We start from the raw sequence: 6000 nt of genomic DNA, 5'->3' as shown, positions 1-6000 counted from the left end.
CCATCCCCACTGCAACTTGGAGCTGAGAAAAGGGTGCCATTTACAGAAAGATAGAGGGCCGAATGCACTAAACTTCCAAAGTGATCAAATGGAGAGTGATAAATAGCCAGCCAATGTCAGGTAGGAGCTGATTGGCTGGCAGTTTATCACTCTCCACAGGGGCAAACGCAGGATTTTCAAAAGGGGGTTTCCAGATGGGCAGAGAAAAGCACGGAGATGGACACTTAGGTGACCCAGTATATGCCGGGTCAGTTAAAGTATTATAGATAGACCAAATGTATATAAATAATAATAATAATAATAAAAATATATATATAGATACATATATATACATACAGGGGCGTCAACAGCAGTGTAGACCCCTGGGCATAGCAATGTATTGGGGCCCCTACCGATCCTCCAGCGGTAGGGGTGGGGGAAGCTTTGATGTCCCGTGGGTGGTAGGGGGTATTATATCAACCGCTCAGCATATAGGGCCTGGATCAGTAATTCCACTAATTACCCCTTTACTGCACAGATGGTGGGAGATGCGGTGGGAGAAAGGGGTATTGGGCTGAATGAAGGGGCCCTGATACACAACTTCCAGGGTGGTAGAGGATGTTTAATATGCAGAGGAGGGGTGTATAGTGGAGTGAGCTTATTATTCATAATTTTCTGGTGGGAGGACAGCTTGCTTGACTGCAGATATCTCCAGTTCCCGGAAATACATTTCTTAGATTTTAATGGAATTAATAAAAAACTAGAGAATCCCACCTACGAAATGGTACTGGGGACTAGGGGATCAGAGTTCAGGAGGCAGAGCAATCTGCCAATGAGTATATAAAACTACATACCAGGTGTGTGGAGCTGGAGCAGTAACCAGCTGCTGGAAGGCTGATATCTCTGGTTCTGGGAACAGTAGAGACAAGCTACTAGTGTTCATCAAAGGGGGAGAGTCCCAGCTTTTGGAATGTACCCTCAGAAAAACTCTAAGTCAGAAAGAACCTGAAGTATCTGACTGGGAAGGGCAATTAACAGGCTTGGATGGGGACCATTGCTTTGAAGTCAGATATCTCCGGTTCCCAAGGGTCGATTTTTAAAATTCTTGTACCTATGGAAAGTGGGGACCCTCAGCTTCCAGGCTAGGGCCCTTAGACTCCTGGGGGGTTCTGGGTACTCAGAAACCCCCCCTGCATGCGCTACTGCTCCATTTTATTACTTTTAAGCTTAGTGCATCTGGCCCAAAAAGTCATCCTCTGTGCCTGTTTATCTAATGTTATCAATCTCATATAGCAAAAGGAATTTATGTTGGTGCACTGCAAACTTAAGCACATGCTTTTCTTGTTCCGTGCTGGAAACCTGGACCCGTAAACCAGGGCCAGATGAGGGGGGGGGGCTCACTTTTTGAGTTCACCAGAATCACCCCCAAATGTGCTTTGCAAATGAACCTCAATGGTATATTTCATTGGTATATTTAATAGTCTCATTCATGTCACCCATTTTCTTTTTCTTTTTTGCTTCAAACAAACTGTACATTTTAAGATTTTTTTAGCCTTTCCTTTTTGTGGTGTAGGTCATCAACCATTTTAAATGTCCTTCTTTGACCACTCAAAGGTATTTATATAATTCTGTAGATATGGCCTCCAGAACTGGACACAGTGTTCTAGATGATGAAGTACCAATGACTGCAGATTCCTCTCCCTATGCAACCAAGCATCTGACTAGCCTTCCTCATTGCTTTGTTACATTGCCGACCTGCCTTCATGTCACCTGAAATAGTGACACCTAGATCCCTCTCTTCCTCAGTAGCTTTCATTATAGAACCTATGATATTATATTTAGCCTTTGGATATTTGAGACTAAGGGCCTGATTCAGATTGAAACTCAGGGCTGACGACTATTGAGGCTCATACACATGGTACTATGTGCACATGTGCAAGCTAGCCATCGCAGGCTGCTTGCAAGGTGACTGACATCATGCAGGTGTTTGGGGGGTGGTAACGCAGCATTTTGGGGGAGGTTCCCCGAAAACACAGGCGCTCCCCCAGCCATTGGGAAGGAGGGACAATGACACCATCATCAGCCTCCTTCTCCCAACATCCATCGCAGCACTAGGAGGGGAAAGCCATGCAATATTGAGTGAATTCTGAACATTTTTCCCCTCATTTGCAGGGCTGCGATTGCATAAGCAGCCGTGCACATGGGCGGGGGGAATGCGGTCAGTGTGGCAGCTTTTTCTTGGTTTCTGGGCTCAGGAATCTCGCAGCCCAGCGATCAGGTCTGAATTACCCCCTAAGTGCATGATTTTGCATTTTGAGCACACTGTGTGGCATAATGTGGGGACACTGTAGCATATTCGGGGGATACTGTGGCATAATGTGGAGACACTTTGTCAAATAATGGAGGGACACTGTCATAATGTGGGAACACTGTGTGGCATAATATGGGGACACTGTGACTATGGGCATTATATGTGGCACTACTACTGTGGACATTATGTGCAAGAGGCACTACTACTGTGGGCATTGTGTGTGGCATTACTATTGTGTAAGAGGCACTACTACTGTGGGTGTAATGTGTGGCACACATATGGGGATGTATGGGTAAGGGGCACTGCTACTGTGGGTGTTAAGAGTAAGGGGCAATATTATTGTAGGCATTATGTATGTCACTACTACTGTAGGTGTTATGTGAGGCACTACTACTGCTATTGTATATGTTTTGTGTAAGGGCCCTACTACTGCAAGCATTATATGTGGCACTACTACTGTGGGTGTTATGTGTGGCACCACTACTGCTATTGTATATGTTATGTGTAAGGAGCACTACTACTGCAAGCATTATATGTAGCACTGCTACTGTGGATGTTACACGTAATGGGCAATATTACAACTGTGTGCATTCTTTGTGGCACTACTACTGTGGAAATGATGTGTAGCACTACTATTGTTGATGTTATTTGTATGGGACACTACTACTGTGGGCATTAATTGAGTCACTTTGACTGCAGGGGTTATATGTAAGGGGCACAACTATTGTGGGCACTGTGTGTAGCACTACTACTGTGGGCATGTGTAAAAGAGGCACTGCTGTGTAGATGAACATGTATAAGAGGTGCTAAAATAAACTTGGAGGATTGGGCAGCTAAGTGAAAGATGAGGCTTAATGTTGATAAATGTAAGGTTATGCATTTTGGGAGCAGAAACGAGCGGGCGATCTATAAACTAAATGGGGAAATATTGGGGAATCGTCAATGGAGAAGGATTTGGGGTGCTTAATGACAGTAGACTGAGCGGCACTACCAAATGTCAAAATGAATGTGGGGCACTACGTGCTGTGTAATGTGAATCAAATTGTGCTAGTGTTTGGAATAATTTTAATTGGGGTACTATGGTGTGATCACGCCCCTTCCTTGTGAGACCACACCCCTTTTCATTGTGCGTGGTAGGGATGGCCATCGGTGCAGTCGCAATCGATGGTGAGTCTGTAACCAGCCATCGATAGTTGTAAACAAATCTGGTGGATAACCATCAATAGTTTTAGCTATCGATGGTCATCCATTATATTTGACTGACTGGCCCGTAGGCCAATCAGAACTCGGGGTGGGACTTCCGGTTGGAGCTAAGCTCAGTGTCCCAGCACCTTAAAAAACCAACAGTAAACATTGGTTCTCCTTTGCCATCGATGTAGGGAAACCATCTCTCCCACATCAATGGCAAAAGTATTCAACATCGGCCATAAACCATCAATGATTTCAAATCATCAATGGTCAATGACCATCCATAGTGTGTGCTGTCCCACTCCCTTTACTACAATTGGCGACCTAGAACAGAGATGTCCCAGTTGCGGCCCTCCAGCTGTTGTGGAACTACACATCCCAGCATGCCTTCCACAGTTACCACTCCCTGCAACAGGGAACGCTGGGATGTGTAGTTCCTCAACTGCTGGAGGAGGGACACAAGTTCGACACCCCTGACCTAGACTATTGTCGATATTGCAACCAGATACCCATCAACCCGTGCCTTTGAACTAGTGCTGAAGCAAGCATTGCTCATCTGGGAGATGTCTGCCTGCTCCCCAGTTTGGCACTTTCTAAATGAAAACTTAACTCACTTGTTGAGCTGATGTAGAGACGGTTGTACATAAATGAATTGTGGATGTGAATGAAGTCAGCCCTCTCAGAGGCAGCAGACATCAGTGGCTGACAAGGGTCCAGCTCCCGCACACACACACTGTGTTCTGCACGCTGGCCACCACAACAAAGCGGCGGCGCTGATTACAGATACTACAGTACTGCTGCTGGCAGGGATTCCCGGGCAGCCCAGTCCCCAAACCACCAGGGACTGTCTGACTGGGAGTCTGGAGTGGGCGGGGCCGTGTGACGTAGCAGGGGCGGGGACAGCTGCTGATACTTTGTAGCACTCTGGCAGTCTCAGTGCACGTTCTATGAGTGTTGGGGGAGGGAGCATCGGGCGGCCGGAGCCGCGGCATATCGGGGCTACTGGATGCAAGCGCTGTATACAGCAGGGAGCTACGGTCACCTGTGGTGGGTAAGTCGTGCTGTGTGCATCCGTGGGCTTCACATCATGCATAATGAATGGGATGCACTCCTCACTCCAGTCCCCACTCCTCCTGTGGTCTGAGTGGGTACTTTAGTGGGCTTCCTTCACCAGTGGGGAAACAGTGACTAGAGGATTGCAGTGTGCATTAGAGCAGAGGGGACTTGGTGCTTCACAGTGGGATGCAGAGATGAGCTATTCTGTACTGAAAAGGTTAATGTGAGCATAACTTGTGCGGGATGTCCTGTCTGTGGCATGATGAGTGACATCCCCAGTGCATCTGGCACTACTGGTCTAACCCCCCCCCCCCCCCTCCCCCTCTTCCATCATGTAATAGATGCTTGTGTGTGAATGTGCTTAAAGTGAGGTTTGTTTGGCTGCTTTTAACCAATTCTGTAGCCCCCCCATGCTCTGTCCTGGAGAGCAGTTACCTTCAGTGATCCTATGTTTTGTTATCTCAGTTGCTGCCTCCCCCACAGCTCCCAGTCTGAGAGGTTTTACAGCCCTGGTGTAATGGCCATTGATGGCTGTCTGTTCTTCAGTGCTTTCATTGACTTCTAGGAAAAAAAGAAACGATCAAACTGCAATCTAGTAGTGATTGGTCTCTCTTTGCACTTGTGATTTCTGTTTTGTCCACAAGGGGCGCTAGTAGAGCCTCATGTGGTCCTTTGATGACACTGGAGAGGAGTTTGATCTGATATACTGTATCCGTCATATATGAAGAGCTAAACGTTCTACAGTGTGATTGCAGCTGCCCCGCAGCATCAGTTCTTGCACTTGATGTTCTATGATTGCGTTAGCAGTGGGCATATCCTAGGTTGACATCAGCGGCTGACACATCACAGCCTCATGGAGCTGTGATTGAACCCTAGGGCAGGTTAGACCACCCAGACTCCTAGAGGGAACCACATAACAGTGAAGAAATAGTTCTGGTTGGTAGGCAGTAATGTAAAGTTGGGTACACACTATAAGATAGTTTTTAACGATATCTGATATTGTGCATATCTTCTAGTGTGTACACACTATATAGTTGACCATTCTTGCTCCTTCGGGTCGTCATGTAGTCAAATTTGAACTAATAATGTCAAGCGCTGCATGTTCTGAGTGGGGAAAGGGTGACTGCTTTCACAATAGATTGAGATCATTAATGATATCACTTTAGGAATCGTATAGTGTTTGCCCAGCTTAAATCTACATTGATATGTTTTGTGAATTGGGCATTGCTGTAACCCTAGGAGATTGCTATTTGCAGAATATAAGAAAGTATAGCTGCATTTGCTCCATATTTCACTTCGAATCTCCTTGTTAACATTATAGTGTACACACACTGAATATCGTTCAGTGACGTCACTCTGAGCATTTCGTCATTTAAAAATGTGCCAAATTGAGTTGCACGTGTATATGTCGGGGGTTGTTAATGACCAGCAGGACGTTTGTTGTATACACACTGGACCATATTTTG

General features: G+C 46.1%; 1 protein-coding gene across 1 annotated transcript in view; it reads left to right on the top strand.

The window, feature by feature from the left end:
- The first annotated feature begins 4332 nt into the window (after positions 1–4332).
- Positions 4333–6000, top strand: part of LHFPL2 (LHFPL tetraspan subfamily member 2) — a 130230-nt gene continuing 128562 nt past the window's right edge. The window contains exon 1 of the mRNA XM_083152235.1: positions 4333–4529. The gene's annotated coding sequence lies outside the window, so the exon portion shown is untranslated. The remainder of the gene's footprint in view (positions 4530–6000) is intronic.

Source organism: Crinia signifera, chromosome 1 (assembly GCF_055691185.1).
Source record: "Crinia signifera chromosome 1, ASM5569118v1, whole genome shotgun sequence".
NCBI classification, from domain to species: Eukaryota; Metazoa; Chordata; class Amphibia; order Anura; family Myobatrachidae; genus Crinia; species Crinia signifera.
Note: the sequence above shows the minus strand (reverse complement) of the source record. Positions and strands in the feature narration are given on the sequence as shown.